Source organism: Oryzias latipes, chromosome 21 (assembly GCF_002234675.1).
Source record: "Oryzias latipes chromosome 21, ASM223467v1".
Lineage (NCBI taxonomy): Eukaryota > Metazoa > Chordata > Actinopteri > Beloniformes > Adrianichthyidae > Oryzias > Oryzias latipes.
This window is the reverse complement of record NC_019879.2, coordinates 3,091,938-3,116,422: the sequence shown is the minus strand read 5'-3', so window position 1 is coordinate 3,116,422 and position 24,485 is coordinate 3,091,938. Positions and strand designations below refer to the sequence as shown.

Sequence of the window (24,485 nt, the reverse complement as noted above, 5' to 3'; positions counted from 1 at the left end):
TTGTCTGAAAGAAAACTTCATTTCCAGGAAATGGCTTTTTCATTTTTCTGACCTCAATCTGGTTTAAATTTTCCCGTGCCCTAGAGAAAGCCGTTCAGCTTTAAAGGGCAGTTTTCTTTTTTCCCAGAGGAGTGAGAGAAAATCCGAGATGATGTGCGACAAACCCATAAATACCTCAGTGAGACGTGCAACAAAACGGCTGCAAGAAAAAGATCCAAAAGCTAATTCAGTTTCATTCCAGAACTAAAAAACAAGAAAAACATAAAAAAACAAGAAATTGGGTGACTTGAATGAATCCTTTTTTTCATGTTTTGGGTGAAAGACGAATCTTTTGATGTTTTTGTGGCATTTGTCACATTATGGATGTCATAAATGAAGAAAATGAGGCTTAAAATTACGTTTCTGAGTAATTCTTTGTTCAAATCGTTGTGAATCAGAAGGAGACGAAAAATTGCTGTAGGAAAAAGTTGCCATGGTGCTCCTACGGCAAGCGACAAGCTCCCTGCTCCGTAATGTTGGGGTGGGGTTGTGAGGCGCTGTGAGACAGCAGGAGCGTTTTTAAATAAAGGCATTATGGGAAAAAAGAGAAGGATTACTCTGCCAACAGTCCCCCACACAAGTCAGAGGGGAATTTTTGATCAATTCCTGCCGCTCTGCAGAAACTATGTCCTAGAAAACAACTCGGAGTTTTTGATTTTTGCTGAAAGCGGCATAATCAAAAGACAATTGGGAACGGTTTGTGAGACTTTAATGTAGTGGGGTCTGCTGTACGCTATGCACTGGAAACACAAAAAAGCACAAGGAAAGCCTCAACCTCACAGTATCAGTGGGCTACAATCAACTTTATGATTTCTACATTTAGTTTTCAAACCAAGAAAACTGATATAAAAGGTACATTTTTGCAGTCTTATTTTACATTTAATTGTTACATGCATTTGCCTTTTTGTTTTTTCTTTAAGTACCCTTTTTTATGGCAGCTCTCAAATTTTAAGGCCTCAAATATGAAGACAAAATTTCACATTGCAATAAGAGATAATGCAGACAAGCCAGACCACATGAACACGGTCACTTCATTGATTTTCTGCTTTTTGTTAACAAAAATTGAAGTTGATTGCAAGGGGCAAAAGTGACTGGGTTCCATCATAAAGCAATTTAACTTAGTTTTGGTCTCAAGCTCCCACATCATTTAATTTTAGGGTGTGTGTGATGAGCCCTGACAGTCTGTGGTCAGCTCTGTGAGGCTGCTATTGTTGCGAGCACAGATGTATGAGGGGGGCCGAGCTTATAAAAAGAAAAAACCCTTCAACATGTGCATTGAGACATGCACTGAAGCATCTTACTCAGGCACGCAAGCCGGGTCTACAGAGGGGAAAGAGGTTGCATCGCTCTCCTGGGCCCCCCACCCATCCAGCCCCTTAGGAAGAAGATATATGGACCCCAGGAATCTTGGAATGGTCTAAACCCCCTCCCAAGTATCAAGGTGTTCACCATGCAGTCATTTATCAAAGTCTTTCTGTGTTCCTATAGAGACGAAAAAACCAAAAGTGACATGGGTGGGGAAATCACAGACACAAAGAGTGCACAAATGAAAGAAGGCAAGAGGGAGATGGACTTTGGTGATCATGGGACATGAAGAAATTGAAACAATACCACAGGATGAGTCAAGAAAAAGCTGAAATGAAGTGCAGTGGGGGCGGACAAGTGTCAACCAGGATAAAAGCTCACTTGATGATGAGAAAATGAGTTTGTGCTTGAACAAGTTTAGCTGCAGAAGTCGCTGGAGCTTTTCCTTCATGAAAGTTATTGACTGAGTGTTTTGTTTTGTTTTTAAAATGTCATATGTTTTGTTTTTACGTGGTTATTCCTTGTTTCTTATTGAAAATATTTGAACAGTCCAACATTCCATGTAATGATTGGGAGCGTACCTCATGCTGTGAGCCTGTAAAACACCTCACTACATGCTTTATACAATTTTCACACTTTTCTCTTGTAAAATAAAAAATTAAGTCCGGTATTTTAGAATGAAAGCAAAGATCTGATTGCGATCAAAGATTTATGCAAATTTGTCAACCTGAAATAAAAATAAAAACCTAAACATTCTTTATCCCTTGTGCTATCCTAGGCACTTTAACATTTGGAGTTGGGTCATCTAGACCCACTAGACAGTGCTCTGAACCTTTTTTCTTCAATGATTTGTGATCTTCACTGGTGTCCATGGATTACATGAAATCTTTCCACCTTTATCCACCTTTGTCAGGGTAGGGAGAACACGTCAATGTAAGGGTGGGGTCATCTGGACCCCATAAGATGGCACAAGGGATACAGGAGACACGGCACAGACAAGACCGATTGCAAGGTCAACAGCCAATCAGGAAACAATACACAAGGCACTGTAAAAAAAAAAAAAAATAGCATGCCAAATTGCACTGACAGCAATAAGGGGGGGGGGGGGGACTGTCTCTGGTTGATGCAGTCAAGACTAAGAAGCATCCATAGAGACTTCTCAGTGGTATCCAGGATTATATGATCTAAACTGAGAAAACAAAACATTAAAATAAAGTAATATGTTTGACGTTTCACTACTGGCTAGCAGCTGACTGCAAAGTGAAATTGACCTTTGACTTCAGACAATGCATGTAGCTGCTTTCACCATAGTCACTTCTGAGGATAGCTCATTCCATTTAAAACAATGCAGCCCTAGCATTTCAGCAGAAATGCCCACAGTTCTAAGAATTTTTCAAATAATTTAACTATCAGGAGAAATGATTTGCACTTTGGTTTTTTATATACAAACTGTATTCAATACAGCCCCAGATAATAGAAATCCGACGAGCAGAAAACTCCTCTGCAGCTGGACAGATATCCAGCAAATGGTACCAGTGTTGCCACCACCTCAGTAAGTAAAGTAGCTATTGGCTTACCGAGTTGCTAAATTATGTCACACTGTTTTTTCAACATATTTGCATAAAAAAACTTTCAGGGAGAAATGAATAACACCGTGGAAAAGACAAAGAAGTGAGTAAATACATCCTTACTATGTTTAAAACTAATTCTGTGTTTTCAGAGATGAAAAAAAAGCCTTTTTTCCCTGTCACTCTTCAAGCATCACTGCAACTCTGCAAAATGTACTGTAACTAGCTCTACTGTGGCGATAAGAAAGAACTTGCTAAAGGAGTCCAAGGATTTCCAGAGAAAATCTTGCCTGCTCTCATGATCCCTGTCCTTCCCCTGTTTGCCTGTCCCTCTGCAAGAGCTGGGGGGACATTCTGACTCCTCTGCTTGTCCCACCTCCAACTCACCTGCAGCCGCTTTATTAAATCACATTGAGCTGCCGTCGCAGTTATATTCGGATGATTTGGGGAGCAGGAAGCGTCTTTACGCATGCTTCATAAAAAAACGTTGTTCTTCCTTTTATTTATTTATTTTCTTGCAGTTTTTTGAACAGTAAAAATATAAAGTACAAATCACAAAAAAATCCTTTTTAAGAGCATGAACACGTCCTAACTATGACAATAACACGTTCTAAACACGGTCTTTGATTAATGTGCTGCTGTGCTTCCCAAGTTCAAAATCCAAAAAGGCAAATGCCAATAAAAGACACGGCAGCTCCCAAAATGCACCTAACCAATAGGAAGCCAGAACAGCTGCATGGCCAAGGAATGACAGGCGCATGCATGCATGAAATCTAATAAACAACCTAAGTTCAGCCAAATGGCTCCAACACACAGTTCCAACAGCGCTAAAACTTTAGCTGGTTCTTCATGCCTGCCTGCTTAACCCTGCCAGCTCTCTCCAAGCTGGGCCATACGCTTTTCTCAATCAATTCTGACACACAGTCTGCTATTTTGATCATACAGCATATACTATTAGTAATGTATTCAAACGTATGCCCCCAGCTTCGTCAAATAACTAGACCTCACCGAAGTAAGCTAGCATTTTTTGAAAAAATACAGCCTACTTTAGAAATGAATCATTTTTCCATTCTGTCATGTGCAAAATAACCCTAAACCAATTGTTTAGTGCTTTCCGCTTTCTTTCTCCTGCAGGATGGGTCAAAGGCAGAAAACAACATCCTCATACTGTGATGACTGCCAGCCTTGTAACTTTCACTTGGTGTTAACTGAAATACGGAGCAGCTTCTGTAACAAAATGAAAGACGTCAGGACTTAACGCAGTGCCAGATGTCAGAATATCTCTCTGGGTTGTCTTATGAGCTCTTTGTGGGCATGAAAACAGCAAGATAAGTGAACACTTTGAAAGTTTGAAAGTTTGAAGAACAACTTTGGTGACAGCCTTTACATCTTGAATCACCCTTACATATCCAGATCAAACGGATCCTTGGAAGACGAATGACAGTTTAGATTTTCTCTGGGATTTGTCTTCAGCTGTCGCTGTCACTTACGAGCAGGTGGCATGTGAACAGAAAGCAGAAAAATAATAATAATGCCCCATGGGGGAAACTGGAAAAGTATGATTAATGGAAGAAGAGCCAGAGAAGTGAAACATGTGCAGAGTAACGTAAACAGGAAGAAGAAGAAAGAGAGGGTTTCTCTTTCTATCAAACTTGTGTTTTTAGTGAGTGACATGACTGGATATGGGCGAGGGGGGGGGACAATGCGCCCCCAAATGGGATGGCATGTAAAAATCTTGCTAAATAAATTAAATTTACTACAATAACAAAAAAAACCAAAATAAAAAAACTCAAAAACAAACAGCCAGAAAAAAAACACATACACAAAAAATAATTTAAAAGAACTTTGGGATGCATAGACAGAAAAAGGAAAAGTCACTTCTTATCTTTTGTCTGTACTTTACTGTAAACACTGAACAATTGTTCCCCTTTTATACTTTCAAAGCTCTTCAGGTGTTAAAGAACCCTGAAAAAATATCACGCTAGCGTAATAACCATCAGAGTGAGTTCCTGGGATGCAGGATGTCTCTAATGTTTTTTTTCTTTAACACTTGGAAGGCTTGTAATGGGCATAACTAGATACCACTGCTTTCTAACCTGTTAATTAGGGCCTAATCATGGGCAGCAGATCACAGGTAGTCATCATTAAAATCCTAACAGCCTAGTTCGGTATCACTGGTGATTTTGTTTTGTGCTTTCTGCTGAAAAGTTAGAGAGTTAGTTCAATCTGTATTTATCCAGGTAGGTCGATTGAGAACAATTTCTCACTTATAAATGTCGGTCGGATTTTGTGGACACAATACAACAGATTGAACAATGTAATATAAGTTACATACAAAAAAAAAAAAAACAGGACATATTCACACATTAATGCATACAATAAAAAGTCCACTGGAGGCACTAAGTTATCGCTAATAATAAAAAGACAGAAGAAGACCCATGAACACATTGAAAACATCTGCACTTGTCACAAACCACATCTATTAAAGATGTCTTGAAGGCAGCTAAGGGGACCAAGAGAGAAAGTCCAGAGAGTTTGGCACTGATGTTTAAATCATTATTCCTCTTGTTTTGTTTTTTGGAAGTGAAATGGTTCCATGTAACATTTTTAACTCCAACCCTCTAAAAGTGTATAAAATGTTCTAATTTTTTGGGACTTAGTTTCTAGACTGACTCTAAGGAAGCGGGTCAAGAAGGCCAGACTGACATTTAAAGCAGGTGTGCTAACTCCGGTCATCTTTCATCTGATGTGAAAGCGTTCCCAGTGGTCTTTTAATTACAAATATGCCCTTTTTTAGCCATAATTTTTAAAAAATGGAGTTGTTTTTGAGGACATAGGTTGTGTAAAGCTGGACAGGACTCTTGGCACAGAGGAAGCCTAACACTACCGCCCGGTATCCAACTGTTTACACACTCTGTTAGCTTACAGCCCCTCACAACCCCAACCTAACTTTAGCAGTACAAAAAAAATTGCCAGCAACATTGGAGCTATCCAGCTGTTCAGTTTTGAGCCATGCCAGCTGAGAAGAGAAAAGCAAAGATGATCATGGAAGAGTCTTAACAAAATTCCTCTTTCACAGCTGGAAACCCAGATGATAAAAAACAAATTAAGAAAAGGCATAACTTCGGACCTCTACAACTTATTGATATCTAATACATCAGAGAATTCAAATGGTAAATTAAAATCATGGAATGATGACTTATAACTCAATATTAATGAAAATGATTGGACAAGGGCATGTTGTAAGATTCATTCTATGTCTATTAACAGTTGACTGAGAATACTGCAATTTAAATGGTTAATGCGTTTATATACGACACCGGTGCAACTAAATAAATATAATAAGAATATACCAGATTTTTGTGCAAAATGTGGATTTAAAGGCACATTGAAGCATTGCATGTGGGAGTGCCACCAAATACAAATCTTTTTGGAAGAAGTTAAAATTACAATAGAAAAAATAATCTCTAAACAACTCACATTGGGCCCTACCCTGTTTCTTCTGACTATATATCCAGTGAAACATAATTTTAGTAATACAGAGAGTACATTTATTGATATCAGTTTCTTAACGGCTAAAAGGTGTATTGCACAGGCTTGGAAAAACATGAGCAGACCTAGCATAAATCAGTGGCTAAAACAAATGTTGTATTGCCTTCCTTTGGAAAGAATAATGTATATCCATAAAAGCAAACAACACCTATTTGAGGAAATTTAGGGACCCTTTATTAATTATATTCAAAAATTAGACCTCACAGATGATTCAACAGATTTTTGATCTCAACTGCATGGAATATTGCAATCTCAGCTTAAAGACTTTTGATAAGAAGGAGCTGTGATGGTATCATGTAAGAGAAGCAATGTTCATTGTTAAGTTTTGTTTTATGTAGTTATTATTATTATTTGTTTGAGTGCAGATACTTGTTTTGAGTGAAATGTCAAACAATACAGTTTAGTTTTTAATTATTTTATTTCCTTTTTGTCTTTTTATAAGGAAAATGTAACTGGTATTATTGAAGTTGCTGTGTTGTCATGACTAATTCTTTAAATAAAAAGTTGAGAGGGAGAAAAAAAAAAGATGCTCATGGATCTATTTGTCTGCAAGTGGATGCATCAGAATGGAGCGGAGCAGGGAGCTCGAGAACGATTGATGGAAAACAACGATTTAAATAAAGACATACTCAGAAATGCAATTGTAGGCTCACCTTTCTTTACACATATGTCCTCCATTATCCGAAAAATGCCCGAGTACATGTTAAAAACAGCAAAACCACGATTTTTTATCAGAGTGGGTCTTTAAGTGTCGAATTGAAAGAAGTTAAAGGAGCAGAAATGGATTCTGAAGGTATTCTGTCAGCAAAGCTTTGACTTGATGGACTGAAACGTGCTGCCTCTTCTGTTGTTCTCTCAAAATTTCTCTGGCACAACAACAAACCTTTTGTATTCCAGAGCATATTGTGTGCAGGTCTTCAGGTCTTCACAAAATCACAAATGGAACTTGTTAGAGCCAGGGTCACATTTACACCATCACATCCAACAAAACACCTTATTAAAGATTTAGGGTAGGATGACGAGAAAACAATGGTTGTGTGATTGACTGACTTCAAAAAAAGGTTTATTTAAAACCAAATTTCAGACTTTTCAGTCCTGCTTTGACACTAAATCTTGACCTTTTTGGAGATGGGGCACATTCACATTTATTCAGCCTCAGTGAAGGTGTTTATTCTGTCAATCAACGGTTAACAGCCAAAAATGTATTTGAGCAAACTCACCCTTTAATCCTTAAAACAAAAAGTATGACCAAACGGAAAGTGACTTTCTGCTTTCAAAAAGGTAATGATCTTGTACATTCATTACTCTCCTACATCCAGGACCATAGGATGGGCTAATTGCTGCCCAACTAGAGAGCAGCACGGCAGGTGTTGTGAGACGTTCCCGGTCTCTGTGTAAAGTGCTCTAAGAAAGGATAGCATGTCAAGCGAAGACAAGGTCATGACGACCCAAGGTTCCAGGATACTTGTCGGGAGCAAAGGCGGGCTTCCTGACAGAAGAGCCACTGAAGCGCAAATTGAAAATCATGCTGGCTATGATATAGGGACGACAGCGCGTGACAGCTAGCTGTGCAGCTGCAGACCGGTCACAGTCCTCAGGCTGACAATTCTCCCCCAATGAAAGCACCTACAGTGACCGAGTGAGGGGCAAAATTGCATCATGTAGCAGTGGGAAAAAGGGCTGCTTGTGTGATAAATCATGAAAATTTCAAGACCGTGACTGCAAAAGTCAGGCTTTCCACCTACAGTTAGTGACGAGTTTCAATGCATCTTGCAGGATATTGTTTGAGAAACAAGAGGGCACGTTTTTTCTTTTTTTAATTAAAAGTCAGTTTTCCATAAGCTTTGACTTCCAAGGTTCCACAACAATAACCCAAACTAACCCTCTTTTATCTCATCCCATCTCCAATACATGAATTGTCAAAGTAATGCTCACACATTTTGAGATAACCATCTATGCTTAACCTCAACCTGTCACGAACAGCACTTAATGGGAGATTGGGAGATTAACCTCAGATGTAGAAAATCAATGGAAAAGATGTAGAATAGACAAGATCTGGCAAATTTCCATTTATCAAACAGTGAAAATTATTACTGATCCACTCCGATTAAGACTTTTTTGGTGTTATAACATGCTTTTGTGGCATTTTTCTGGTGATGGAGGACATATATATAAAGAAAAGTAAGCAAAAACGGCATAATCATAATGGAAATATAATTTGGAACGCATTCAAAATAGTTCAAAAGATGATCAGAGTTGGACTTCATGAAATCACAAGAACAGATAATTACATTATATTTTTTATTTTTAAGATTTGTTCGTGATTTTATGCAAATAAATGGTATCCAACTTTCCTTTGCGTTCACATTTTAATGAATTGCATTTGGCAGACTTGTGGGCTACATTCTGACGGCTTAACATGACAATTAGCTCTCCTCGTGGATAAAAAAAGCAGAAAAACTCCAAGATTTTCAAACAATAGCTGTGCTCTGCAGTGGCCATCTGTTCACCGAGGTAAAAACTGCTTTACTTTTGTCCGGAGGGGAGGGTGGGGGTTTTTGTGCCATTTTGTATCAGTTTTGATCAAAGAGTGGCAGGTTCTGATTCCTAAGAGGACCGTGTGCTTCTAACTGCATGAAACCTCAGGTTAATGGGCTCAGGGCTGAGTCAACAAGCATGGGTGGAGGAACACATTTGAATTTATCCTCCCATTCAAACAGACTAAAGTGCCTCTTCCAGTCGCTACCATGCAAAACAGTCACACAAACCTCTGTGGCAAACAAACCAAAGCTGTATTGCACATGTCTGTTCCGTGTCACTGCCTTCCTCCCCAACAATTAATTTGGGGCTGTGAAATCAAATCCAAGTTTGACTATAGGTTATGCCCTAATTGCCCTGTCCCCCACTATTAGTTTCAAGTGCCGCAGGCCAAATAGAAGACATATAGAGTTAGCAGCTGTGTGTTTGGCCGGCCAGTGAGCAGGCTGACAGAGAAGGTGACACACATGGAGAGGTAACGTCCCTCACCTGCTCCACACAGACACGACAACCTACCAGATTCAGGCATACCCCTGATGGGCTTCACCCATGGGGACGTAAGCACACATGTCTGGAGGGAATTTGTCACACATATTATACATTTTTACAAATTAGTTGTTGTTTTTTTTATTTTATTTAGATGGTAGTGTTTGGAATCAGTTGTAACAGCATATAAAACTGTTGTGCATTTCTAAATCTGCGTTCAAACTGAACACAATTTGCACGTCAGGGGAAGATGCATTAAGAAGTCGTGAACAGGCACAATCTGAGGTGTTTTGCTCATTGGACTGCAATAGTCATTAGTTTGGGACGTTGCAGCACAGCATGTTCAGAGATCAAATATCTGAACTTTTGACAAAGAACTCATGGAGTCAGCGTGACGTGCGATTTTGGAATGCAGCATATTAAAGTAGTGAACATGTTGATCAGATGCTGTCCGTCTAACACATAGAGACAAGTTTTCAGATTTTCCTTGAAATCCGATAAAAGTCAAAAACAACCGTGGGTGATTTACAAAAAAAAGCCCGTGGTTGAAATCTTGGATGAGAGTTTTTTGTGTGTTGAGATGCATGTTGAGTTGGCTAGCGTGTCCAGAAACAGGTTTTATAGTTTGGCTGGTGGTTCTTAATTGTGTCTTAAGCTACTTCCACACCGCACTCAGAATTCTACTTTTAATAAAACATTTACGTGAACATGCGTAAATGCAAGTTCCGGGCGTCCGCATTCACGCACAGCTCAGCAGATTTTTTTCGGGCACACTGAAAGTTAAATCGGTTGAATTATGACTGGTCAGGGGCGTAGATTTGGTTAGTGACGGATGGATGATATTCCCTTTAATTCCAATAGTGCCAACGGTTTGAAAATTGATCATGGAGGAAAAATGTCCATAATAAATGCGGTTTTTGCTCCGCTGGAATTGAACATCTTTTCCTTTCCTTTTCCGTTGGGATCAGTCCCAGCAACCCCTGTGACCCGGCACAGGACAAAACCGGAAGAAATGGATGGATATATAAAAATGTAAAATAAAAAATGATATATAGCCATGGACAAACAATACTATTGTTTCTTTTTTTTAACTTTATTTTTGCAAATGCAAAATCTCATGTCATGAGTGCTGAACATGTTACTACACAAGTTTTTAAGGCGGTATTAATTTCATTAACATACTAAAAGCATCTGCTCCAGTAGGATGTCAGTCAATCACAGAAATAGGAAAACAAAAATAAGAGATAGAAAGCTTTTAGAAAAAAAGAAGTAAATGCTCAAATATTATTTTTTGTCTGTCTTCTCTCTAGTCCTAAATAATAATTTTGCATGCAGTCATAATGGATTAATATTTTTATTTATTTTTCATGCCAGAAAAGAAAAACATCAGTTTTCCCAGCTGAATTGACAAGCCAGACATGCACAAACTGTAACCCACACCCACCCCACTCACACAGCAAATTACACATTTAACTCCACACTTGCTAAGAGGACTCCCCATATATTTGTGCCCAAGAAGCAGATGTCTAATCCAGAGCAGCTTTCTGTTCTGGTGACAGGCATTTGCAGCTTGCTGGAAGTTACAGAAACAGGAGGGGCCAGACGAAAAGAACAGTTTTAATCAAAATTCTGCCAAACTCATTTTGAGTTTGACAGAAAACAAAGACATTCTCCGTGTTTATGATATGAAACTTTGTCAGCGGGCCTTCTGTTTTGTGCCGACACCATCCAAGTTCTCCTTCAAAATCTGTACTTGAAAAGTAGCTGCGGATAGAGGGACAAGTGTGCTTTACAAGCTGCTTCTTTGGAAGCCAAATGAGAGTAAATTGATGATTGGAACAAGAAGGAAAAATTAGACAAAAATTTAATATTTAGTATTTTTGGGTAAATGTGAAATTTTGTTAGTTTCTAACTCCTCATTTTGGGTTTTTTCCTCACATATTTTATCAACCATTAGCATCATGAGTGGTGAGACACGAGAAAAACTTTTGGACTTAAAATGTGACCATGACATTCTTAGTCACTTAATCGTGTTGTTCTTGTCGACCAAAATGTTTAGAAATAGGATATTGTTCACTTTATTCAATAATCTAATTACTTTCTCATATTTTAAGAATTACCCTTTTCTCTTTTTGCCATAATCTTACACACAAATCTAAATACACAACTCCCAATAATTTAGGGAAATTGATACATCAGTGCTTCTTTTATTTGGTCTCAATAATAATGACAAATGTAAAAAATTACACAGTAACTATATCCCCAAATAGCAAAAACTGAGCATGTCTATAGTGGGTATTTGCACCTTTTGCTGCAATGACAGCGATGTCTCATTCTCCTCGCTAGACTCATGTTGACTCATGCACTTCTGCCAGGTCACTTGGGGGTGTACGATCATCCAGTCTCTGCTTCAGCTGGTCCCACGCGTGCTCTATGGGGTTCAGGCTGGCAAACATTGCTGGCCAGACCATATAAGTGCGTCTGAAGTTGAGTTGTGATAAGTCTGGCATAATGTGGCGGATGGAGCATTATCAGCCATGAACAGATCGTTGGGAGTGTGCTGGCGGAGTAGGGTGACAATGATGGTTATGGTTCTATGATGTCTTTGAGGTGAGAACGTGCAGTGACTGCTATCTACAATAACCAAATGGGTTTTGTGTTGACTGTTGATGCCTGTGTAGCAACTGTGTGACAGAAAGAACTAAATGGGCCAGTGACCAGAAGACTAAAATTCGACTCAAGGAGGGAGTGGCAGGAAACTGAAGTTGCTTTTAGTTTGATGCAATTTATTTACAGTGACAGACAATATTGAAGAATAAGACAAAATAAATGTCCATTCATACATATATATATACAGAAGTTCTTCAAAGGTTACAGATTTCATAATCACATAATGCATAACCGATGTAACATGGCATACAGTCCAGCAACTTTAGTTGCACCACAGGAAAAAAAAAAAACTGATTCACCCACAGTTCAGAGGAAGGTAAGTGCGCTGGGATGCGTGAATTCAATGTGTATGGTAGTCCATTGAGCCGACGGTGTGGGCATAAGTTGGGTGAGAGGTCTTTTGAACTGGGCTACTAAGAGCCCCCTACCAGCCTGGTGGGAGGATGCGTCTCTTCTGAAGGTTCAGGTTGCATGGTCTAGCTCACCATCTTGGACCTGGCCAAATTCGGCCAAAATCACTTAAGTAGTCTGTGTTTGGACCGGATAAAGGGCCCCTGTGCTTTGTCTCTCATCTAGCTTCCCCAACGCTTCATTCTAACACTACTGATTCCCAGGACCCTAATAAGTGTACGTGATTGGCCGCGCCGTATCACGTGATGCTGTGACGTCACGAAATAAAGGCCCGGAAAATTGGCCAACCGCCCCATGTGACTAAATGACGTCAACGCCGCGGGAAACAAAAAGTGACCAGGAAGGAGAAAAATACACAAAGGGGCAAGGCAGGCAAAACAAGGCCAGCAAGCACCACTTGGGTTACACCTTGCCCAGACCTCCTCAAATAAACCCTGACGCCCAATGTTGACCTCATCGTATCGTTCACCTCGCCTTCTCCAGCAACGCTCACCACCATCATTTCTGTGCACGGTGACCCGACACTCATAGGTGAACAGGACGGCAGACCATTGCTGCTTTGTCCTGATCACGTGGTCTTGTGCCCACTGCAAACGTTCACTGGATTTTTTGGGTGTCAGTGGAGTCACCTGCAAAGGTCGTCTGGCATTCAGGTCAAAGGGCTGGAGTTGATGCAAAGTCTGCTGATGACACTTTGAGGCAAGTTTATCTGCAACATCTGACTGCCTGCTACCATCCTGACGGCACCACAGCCAGGTGGTGCCGCTCATCTGTTAATCAATGTTGTGTGTTCATGGCTGTTTGAAGGATGAACTTCAAAATTTGCTTCTCATAACCATAGAATGATGACACTGATGTCACATTTAAGAGGTTTAGCTTTTAAAATTTTGGGGTTTTGGCCCCAATGCGTAAAGCACACGCTACACAGTGACACCATGATATGTGTAAAACACAAAAAGAGATGCCTCTGTCACTCCATTGCAATTGACTCCCTATCCCAAAAATCTGTAAAGTAAAACAAACACTGTGAATGTGACATCCAGTGAATTTTTCACAACATCCATCCATCTTTCTCCATTTATCCAGGACTGGGTCATGGGGGCAGCAGTCCAAGCAAAGATGCCCAGACTTCCCGCACCCCGGCCACTTCCCCCAGCTCCTCTGGGGGGGCCCCGAGGCGTTCCCAGCCGAGAGACGTAGTCTCTCTAGCATGTCCTGGGTCACGCCAAACAACCCCTGACTAACTTCACCTATACTTTCTATAATTTAGATTAAAAAAAAAACACACTGGAAGGAATAGAAAAAAAAATAAATTATTTTTCACAGCATCCCTAAATAATTGTAGGTGTAATCTAGCAATTGTACTAATATCTAATTTCTTAAGATTTATGGAAACAATCTACATGACATTGAGATTTCTATTTTTTGCTTTAAAAATCACTGTCGTGAAAAGTTAATTAATTTCGTTAATTATTTCTCATCGATCAAAAGGACAAGAAAGCAAAAAAATATTGAAAACTTCCCTTTAAAATGAAAACAAATGTGTAAACATGACCTTATATCCACTCAAATTAATTAAATTACTCTTTTGACAAATGTGTTTTTTAATGTAATAATACAAAACAAAAACACACATTTGCTGCCATTACCATTGTCAATAGCTCCTGTAGGTCGTATGACATATTAAATAACCCATTCTTTTCTCTTCATGGGTCAAAGTCATCCCACTTTCATACAGCATCAATGCACTTTTTTTTCTTTAAGAATCAAGCTCAGTATACAACTACATAAAAACGTGAGCAGAAATTTGAATAGAATTTCAAAGGATGCTAACAGCTCAGCCTTCACATATTCAAGAAAAAAGATTCACTTCAAACACGGAATCCTTTTTTAATAAATGTAATTTTTACAAACAATGCATTCTTAAAATGGCCTTCAACTTCATACCCACAACTCTTAAACCTTAAAGTTCAACTTTAAACACAAATAAAACTCTAATAAAAGTAAAAAGAGGGAATAATAAGATGAAACTCCTCCTAACAAAGTATGTAAAAGAAAGAAAGAAAGGCAAACGTGAAAAAGAAAAGGTGAAAATGATTTAAGATAAAAACAAGTCTATTGTACAAAAACTTAAATAGGCCTTTTGAAGAAGAGAAAACTGAACAGGGGTCAAGAATTTAGGGCACATGTGTCATGATTCTGATGCGAGACAGACCCAGATGCGGGAACCTGGAAGGAACACACAGGTACGTGGAGAGGCGAGTAATGGTTTTATTTTCTGGTGTGGGGGTCTGGCAAGAGGTAGGTCTTGACGTGGGCAGACTCGTGGCGTGGCGTGGCTGGAGGTAGTAGCGCGGTAGTACTCAGGATTTCTTCGGGAATGCTGAAGCTGCTCGTGGTGACATCCGACTCAGGTGACACTCGTAGAATGAAGTCCTGGGACAGGGAAACAGGATTAGTGTGACACAAAGGATCAAGAGAGCAAACAAAAGCTTGACACGACCAGGTATAGTCACCATAAGGGGCAACGAACTGGCGTTGAATGCTGGAGCTGGGTCTCCTTAAGTAGGTCTGAGGCTTGATGAAGTGAGTGGTAACACCTGGTGGAGTTAGGAGTGGAGCAGAGAGGGAGGGGGAGGAGAACTGACAGAGGCACCATGACAACATGTGTCAAACTCAAGGCCCGCGGGCCAAATGTTGCCCACCATGTCATTTTATGTGGCCCGCGAGAGCATAAAAGTTTTTAATTTCTTAGAATAAAAATTGGTGTGTATTTATTCATATCTAGGGGGAATCAGACTTGAAATATCTGATTGGGCAACTGTAAATTAAGACTTAAACACTGTCCACTAACCTAACCTGACAGAATCAAACGTAAAAGAATTTATGCTAGAGTAAAAAGCAAACATATGTTTTTTATGCAACTGTAATTGTCACTCTAAAAAGTTATAATAAATAAATAAATGAGTTATTTAACACTAAGGAGTAGTTACATTTATTTTTCATTACATTTAGTTACATGTATAAGTTATATCTGGCCCTTGGAGGACAGCCACTATGCTGATGTGGCCCTCAGTGAAAATGAGTTTGACACCCCTGACTTAGGGTAACGTATTGGTTTTAATGAGGTAACATTTCTAGAAGGAAGTGGCTATTTGCACGTAATTAGGGCGGGGTTAGGGCTACAGTTACGGTTGGGGTTAAAATATGTGCAGACAATGCAGCAATGTGCACTTTGACTGCAGTATTACATGCGGCTAACATGAATTTCAATCAGATTTTGTGCTTTGTCAAACATAAACACATTCAGCCTTTCTAGAAAACAATTAAAATAGCAACAAATTTTCTTTGATATTGCACCTAAGTATGTAACCTTGGGACTGTGACAGGTTTTTCTGTTTGTTTGTTTTTTGTACATTTATGTCCCCTATACCACTGGTCCCCAACCCCCGGGCAGCACAACCCAAAATCTAAAGTAAAAATCAAGTTTAAAGCGGTTGGAATACATGTTACTGAGGATGAAGATAAACTTTACCCTCAAACGTTAAGGGAAAATGGAAGCTAAAAATAAATCGGACTCCCCCTCCAGCCTCATAGAGGCCTGTCTGTGAAAAGGTTGGGGACTACTGCCCTAAAAGCCACCATTTCTACAACATGCAGTTTTATATAAAAATCATTCAATACATTTTTAACAATCAGAAAGCAAAAAAACAAAGAAAAACATTTTGATGTACTGAAAAGTTGAAGCGAATCTAAAGGTTTGTGAACTTTAGATTACTTTTTTGTGGAGATTTTTCCTGGTTTCAGTCATGTTTTTTTTTTTTTTTTTTTTTGAGGATTCACAGTCAAACAAGTTTTTACTTAACTGTTTTCATTTCCGTTAATTGTCCTCAGTGTATTTAAGTGTCTGATTTTTTAGTTCTTCTTTGTCTGGTCATCTGTTTGTTTGTTTTTCTTTTGTTGTACCCTTAGTTCAAGTTTAGGTTTGTGCCACCAAGCCTGGTCTCCTGCATCACCAGATCCTGACACTTTTCCCTCAAATGAACACGTTAGCAACCAGTGATGGGTAGATGAGGCCTTGTGAAGCGTTTCGGCACTTGGTGTCGATACCGTGGCTCTATAATGATAATGCCCCAGCATTGAGGAGATGCTTTTAGGTTTGACAGTCCTGCTGAAAAAACGCCACATTACCTTTAAAACATAAAATGATTCACTTCAAATAAGTCAGTTTGTAATTTAACTGCATTCTGCTATATCAAGCGGAAACCTAGAGGAACCGGGGACGAAAAAGCCAAAAACACTATTAAAATGATTATATAATTCCACAAACCTCATTAAAACACCACATTCCACACCTTTGGGAAAGACTCTGTAAAATAAAACGTCAAACACCGGTGGGCGGGGAAAACGGGGGCGCGAGCGTGAGAATTGTGGCATCAACAGTCCCTTTATGACACACCAACACAGTGGCTGTATGGGTCACATGACTTTTCCCGTAGCGATACGCGCATCGACACGGGTTGTTGCCGGACCCATCACTAATAACAACTTCTCATTCACTCTAGCTCATCAGAGCTCTTTGAATCTGAATTTGCTCGTTTGATTTTATCAGAGCTTTCATTTTGCATAATAGGGTAGTAGGGTTTGGAGAAGTCTGTGGATCTCTTGGAGATAACATGTTTATGCTCCATCCAACCATCACTTTATGATCTGTGGGCTGGAATAAACTCTGGTCAATGTGCTTGTCTCACAGCAGATGTGTTTTTTTTTATTTTATTTTATTTTTTTATAGTTTAGAACCATCCATCCAATGTTTTAGTGTTCGCGAGATCAAAGCCTCTCATAAATCATGACTTCTGTTTTTACATTTCAGAATTTAAATGTAAAAATGTAATAATAACAATATCAAAGGCCGAATAACCACTTAAACACACATTTTGTCACTTCTGCAGTTTGTTTTTCCGCCAGCTAATAGCTATCACAATTGACCCCAAAATGCAATGCAGAAGCGCTCTCTATCTTGGAAAATTAATCAATTGTAATCACGATCCCTTCTCTGTGATGAAGCCCATTGTTTCTCCTGATTAAAGCTCTTAAACTCCGATTATTTTTGACACAGTTTTCCTTGTAGTCACATCCTGTGTTGAATATCATCAACGTGTTACTGTCTGATTGTTGGATCCCAGACTATTAAAACAACAATTCTGCGGTTTTATTCAAATCCATGCTCCATGTCTGCCTGTTATTTTGAGTTTTGTCACTTCTTAAAGTTACATATTCTTGAGTTACATATTTGCCCAAAACACTGTGAGGAAGCAGCCGCTCCTTTTCTGCCGTAGTGCCCATTGTGTTTGAAAAAAGATGGAAATAATCCCTTTTTGTTCGATTTGTTTTCTCTGATTCAATTCAATTTTATTTGTATAGCCCAAAATCACAACAACAGTCGTCTCGATGGGCTTCGAAGTAAAACATGAACTCAAAAGGATCATGAATACAAAGAGTTCAATAAGAAAATACTAAAATGAACTAACAAACTGACTAAGCTATACTGGCATCCCTGCCCTTAGACCCCCCTTCGCGGTAAGGAAAAACTCCCAAAAAAACGGATTCCGGAAAAATGAAGAAACCTCAGGGGTGCCCACATGAAGGAGGGATCCTCCCCCAGGACGGACAGGCGATTTACCAGAACTCAAAGAGAAGAATTTACTTATCTAAATCTACAACTACACATTTAAAGTCCAGCAGATGAGCTTCATCCAGCCGTGGTTGGGGGGACAGTCAAAGGCGGGAGTCGAGCAGGAGACAGGAACCACAGCCAGGTGTAGGAGCAGGAGCAGAGGCGAGGTACTCGGTCAGGTACAGAGCAGAGACGAGCCAGAGATGAGTCAGAGGCAGGATCCACAGCCAGGTGTAGGAGCAGGAGCAAAGGCGAGGTAAACGGTCAGGAACAGGAGCACGGATGAGCCAACTGGAGTCTGGAAGCACTCCCACTCCCCAGGAGGGGAGAGGAAAAGAGGGACAATACATGAATCGCACTGCACCAAACAGAGGCATGGAGAACTAAATGATGAATAATGATCAAGAATAGAGGAGAGGAAGGGTAGAAGTGGAAGAGAAAAGAGGACAGAACCCCAGTGCACCATAGTTACCCCAGCTTCAACTTCTAGCAGCCTTTTAAAACAAATAGTTGTTGTTATTAAGTTTAATTTAAACACATTAACATTAAGTTAAATAATCTCTGAATATCAACTAGTCTGATAATAAGCCTGTCCAAAGAGGAATGTTTTAAGTCTAACTTTGAATGTAGAAACTGTGTCGGCCTCTCTTACATGAGCTGGGAGTTTATTCCATAAGACAGGGGCTTGGTGACTAAACGCTCTACCTCCAACCGTACTTTTACTAATTCTAGGAACCACAAGCAGTCCTGCATTTTGCGAACGAAGTGTTCTTATTGGATGGTAAGGGACTATGAGGTCCTTAATATAGGACGGGGCCATTCCATGTAAGGCCTTATAGGTTAACAGGAGGATCTTGAACTTGATTCTAGAATCAACTGGGAGCCAATGGAGCGAAACTAACACAGGAGTGATGTGATCTCTTCTGCTAGTTCCAGCTAACAATCTAGCTGCTGCGTTCTGAACAAGCTGGAGACTTCTAAAGGAACTCTTAGGACACGCTGCTAACAAGGAGTTACAGTAATCCAGCCTCGACGTAACAAATGCATGGATGAGTTTTTCAGCATCACTCTTAGAAAGTATATTTCTGATCTTAGCAATATTCCGCAGGTGAAAAAAGGCAGTTCTGCACGCCTGAGATATGTGAGCCTTAAATGATAAATCCTGGTCAAGTAAAACCCCAAGGTTTCTAACTGTGGAATTGGGGGCTATACTTATGCCATCCAGGGGGACTATCTGAGCAGACAGAGTATCTCTGAGGTTTTTAGGACCAAGTATAATGACCTCAGTTTTTTCTGGGTTCAAGAGGAGGTAATTAATTGTCATCCAGGTCTTGATGTCTCTGATGCAGGCATTCAGTTTCTCTATATTGTCATTCTGGTCAGGCTTCATGGATAAATACAACTGCGTATCGTCGGCATAACAATGAAAATTAATGCTGTGTTTTCTGATTATGTTTCCTAGGGGTAGCATATAAAGCGTAAACAGGATCGGTCCCAAGACTGAGCCCTGTGGGACTCCATAGTTGACTCGAGTGCACTGAGAGGAGTGTCCATTTACATTAACGAACTGATACCTATCGGACAGATAGGATTTAAACCACTGGAGAGCAGATCCTCTGATCCCTATGTCCTGCTCTAATCTATGGAGTAAAATACTGTGGTCGATAGTGTCAAAGGCAGCACTGAGGTCCAACAGGACCAGAATAGAAAGTAGTCCCTTTTCTGAGGCCAATAACAAGTCATTAGAGACTCTAACTAGTGCAGTTTCTGTACTGTGGTGGGGTCTAAACCCCGACTGAAAGTCTTCAAAGTGGCTGTTGTCCTGTAGGTGGCAGTAAAGCTGCTTAACTACAACTCTTTCTAGGATTTTAGAAATAAAGGGCAGGTTTGATATCGGTCTATAGTTGGCCAAGATGCTAGGAACCAAACTGGGCTTTTTCAGAAGAGGTTTAACAACTGCATATTTAAAAGACTGTGGCACGTAACCCGTTTCCAGAGAGGCATTTATCATTGTTAATATGGGATCATTAATTAGGGGAAAAGTTTCTTTAAAAAGTCTAGTGGGAATTGGGTCTAACAGACACGTTGAGGATTTGGAGGACGTAATAATTGATGTTATTTCCGCTTGATCCACAGCAGTGAAGCAGTCTAATGTTACAGAGGTTTCTATGGATGCCTCCATTTCTACCGCTTCAGCCTGTTCTGGGCTGATAGTAGGAATAACTTGATTTAACTTATGTCTAATATTTGAGATTTTACTATGGAAAAATGTAAGAAAATCATCAGAGCTGAGAGAAACAGGAACATGTGGTTCTACTGAGCTCTGACTGCGAGTTAATTTAGCAACCCAGTCTCATCCTAAAATGTGTAGTAGCTACATTTGTCCACATGGAAATGCGTGAGAGTTTTACAAAAACGCCCCCTAAACTGTGAGGGGGATACGTTTCATTTTTCTATTCATTTTCTACGAGCCTTCTCAGGATCACGTGACTTTGGAGGTTTGGCCTGCCGTGAGCAAAAAACATGGGGGATGCACGTTCATTTTTCGGTGGAATATCCCATAAAACAAGATATTTTGAGGACTAATTTTTATTTTGACAACATTTCTAGTGAGAAATATACCATTTTCTTTTAAAATATGCTTTCATTTTGGACATACAGTTTGTAGTTTGCTTGTTTCGTTCAACTTTCTCTCCCAAAGGCTCTGTTACGTTGGAGAAACACGTTAACTTTCATTCATATCTGCAGACGTGCGCGTGGGTCACGTGACTAATATGTTTCTCTTTTTTTCCGCAGAAAATGCAATAAAATAGGAGTGATTGTGGACTAATTTATTTTTGAAAACATTTCTAGCAGTATATATCCCCTTTATTTTCATAATATCCATTCATTGCAGACATGCAGTTCGTAGTTTGTTTGTTACGTTCAACTTTTCCTCAAAGGATCTGAAGGCGTTTGATCTTTTCCATAAATATATGCGGGCTGACGTGGGTCACGTGACGTGACCTGAGTTTCTCTTTTTTCATATAGAAGATCTCGTGAAAAGGTACGTTGCTATTTATTAATTATTTTTATTTACATTTCTACGGACCCGTATAGGTTTCATGCTGTGTAGTTGCGACTTTGAATGACATGTGACAACAAACCGGAAGAATGTTGTTCAGGAACGGACTGGAGAGTTCTCTAAATTTACTTAGTGATTTATTTTATTCAATATTCTTTTACATGTTAAAGTATTCACACTACAAGTCTAAATACTGTGTACAATGTCTGATCTTTCCCATCATATCTGTGGGCTGACGTGGGGTCATGTGACGCGAGTTTCTTTTTTTTCCCGTGGAAAAAAAATCTCGTAAAATAAGATCGTCTGAGGTTTAATATTTACGTTTAATAACATTTCTAGGGACCGATGTACTCTGTCGTAACGTCCATGCAAGCGTATTTTTCAACATCAACTAGTTGAGTTAAGAAATACACTGTAAATAATAAAAAAAGACGTTTGGCTCTAAACTGGTTTTGTGATTGCTCCCACGTTTATCGGGAAGATTAAATTTTAAAAATAAGCCCAGCGACAAACAGGTGTTTATTTTTATTTTTTACAGAAATTAATGTTTCCATTACTAATGCAAACTTTTTGTTTTGCAGGTACTTAAAGAAACAAAACATCAAATGTTTTTCAGAGCGAAGGTACCTTGTCGCATGACAGATTGCAGTTGTTTTTTATTCAAACTTTATTGACTGTAACAATTCAAAACAACAATTCCAAAAAGCAACAAGAAAGAAACAAACCAGGGGATTATTATGAAATTTTTCACAAAAACATTGAAACTGACGCACAGATTGAATGTTTTAAATGCTTTCTTATTGTCAGAGTTTCTTATTGTGTTCATGTTTTGTTTGAACTCATTGATAAAGTTAGAAAAATGGGGGGTATGATTTATAACTTTGTATTTATGAATGTGCCATATGAATAAAAATAAAAAAAAGGTTAATGATGTAGAATTGTTCTTTTTTATGGGATGGGCAGTGGGTGAGGCACAACAGATTACAGTAAAACTAAACAGTAAAACAGTCAGACTGCTACCACAATAGACCTTTTTCGCAAAAACCGGAAGTACGTCATCAACGTGTAAACCTAGTTCCGGTTTGTGCTTCGCTTGCGGAGGAATGGCAGAGCCTAGAGTGTTTTCGAAGAGCCCGAGTTGTGTTCCGAAGTTCACCAGCACCGATGTGATGAATAGTGTGAAGATGCATTCGTCCACTAAAGGAAACAAATTGGACAAGGGATATAAATTCGTCCACGAAGAGTTTATCCACCATTACCAAGGTAAGCTTCAGCTAGCTTTAGCCATAGCCGCATCACCGCTAACTCTTTGTTTACGTCAACTGTAAATCCTGGTGTTATTAATTTGTAATATAAGGCATAACACATCGCAGTGAATATGTTGTGTGTATGTTTAAGTGAAAAGGCATGAGATTAACATAACACCCAAAAATTTGGTGAAGCTGTAAATAAGAAATGTTAAGTTGCCCAAATGCGTCTTCATTCTTTTTGCTGCGGTTGCGGCACTTTCTTCACTTACTAGTATTATTTTTCTGAAAGTATGGTGAGCAGAAGTCCTCTTTTCCTGGACATGTCCTCTCTTTTGATACTTATATAATAAAATAACATTGAACATAGATGAAATGTAATTATATTTGCTTCATTTATGCAGCTCTGAACACCAATTACTCTCGATGAAATATCTCACAAACTCACTTCACTCCTCTTTTTTACAAACTCAAATCTGGTCACCCTACTGAAAGTTATAGTTTCATTTTACATTGATGTAGCAACATAAGTATGTCTTAATTTCAACCTATTTAATTTATTGTGTCTAGATATCGCTGGATGCAGAATGTGCCAACCTGAAAGCTTTCTTCTGCAGTTGTGTGGCTGCTAAAGGATTTTGCAATCACATAGTTGCCATCCTGTTCCAGAGCGCACATTATTCACAGCTGGGTCTGCAGGCTGCTCCACCCCCCCGGCCTGCACGAGTGGCTTGCAAAGATGGCACAGACCAAGAGCACAGGTGGGTTTGTGATCATATTGTCATTATTTTTTAAGAACGGATGTGTATCCAGAACAACTCTAAATTATTATAAAAACACCCCAAGTAGTGACTACAGACTGTAATTGCTTTTTGCCTTTTACTTATAAGGGAATCCATCCTGAACCGGTTAGTGAGCTGGTGGTGCAAAAGCCCAAAACAGTTGGCAGGGACGGTCAGAGGTCCACACTGTACAAGGCATATACAGGTAATTAACCTCACACCCAAAAGCTGTAAAATTAGACCCCAGCCGCCCCAGCAAGGGCAACAACTGCAGCAACAACCGCTGACCAAGCCGGCAATCCCTGGAGGAAAAGATCCCCTCAAGAAACACTGGGGCTAAAATCATAAGATGCTAAAATTAAAAACATAAAAAAGAAGAAAAAAAAATACATAAAATTGAGAATAAGATGCATAAAATTAAAATAAATACATAAAATAGCATATATTAAAACTAATAGAATAAATTAGCAGTTAAAATCAACTAAAAGCTAAATTAAAAAGGTGAGTCTTGAGCCTCTTCTTACAAACCTCTACTGTCTCTGCGGCCCTGAGGTTCTCCGGCAGGCCGTTCCACAGGCCAGGACCATAATGGCAGAACGAAGCCTCACCATAAGTTTTGGTCCTCACCTTGGGAACAACTAAGAGGCCAGCACCGGAGGACCTCAGGGTCCGCGAGGGCTCATATTTTAAAAGAATATCATTTAAATAAGAAGGCCCAAGACCATAAAAACATTTATAAACCATTAAAAGAACTTTAAAATCAATCCTGAAACGCACAGGGAGCCAATGCAGCGATTTTAAAACCGGTGTAATGTGTTCCCGCCCTCTGGTCCTCGTCAGAACTCGTGCGGCTGAGTTCTGCAGAAGTTGTAAGTTTGAAAGAGACTTTTTGGGTAAACCAGAGAGCAGGGCATTACAATAATCTAAACGACTGAAAATAAAAGCATGCATTAGTACCTCTGTGCTGGCAAGAGAGAGGAACGGGCGACTCTGGCAATGTTTTTGAGATGATAAAATCCTGTCTTAACGACATTTTTAATGTGTGGGATAAAATTTAGCTCAGAGTCAAAAAGTACGCCCAGGTTTCTCACACATGGAGAAGGTTTAAAATTATGAAGATGTGGTAAAATCATCTCTCTCTTGTCT

General features: G+C 39.5%; 1 long non-coding RNA gene across 1 annotated transcript in view; it reads right to left on the bottom strand.

The window, feature by feature from the left end:
- Positions 1-2,197: 2,197 nt before the first annotated feature.
- Positions 2,198-24,485, bottom strand: part of LOC111946752 — a 35,039-nt gene continuing 12,751 nt past the window's right edge. Inside the window, exon 7 of the long non-coding RNA XR_002872506.1 lies at positions 2,198-2,248. This is a non-coding gene — a long non-coding RNA (uncharacterized LOC111946752). The remainder of the gene's footprint in view (positions 2,249-24,485) is intronic.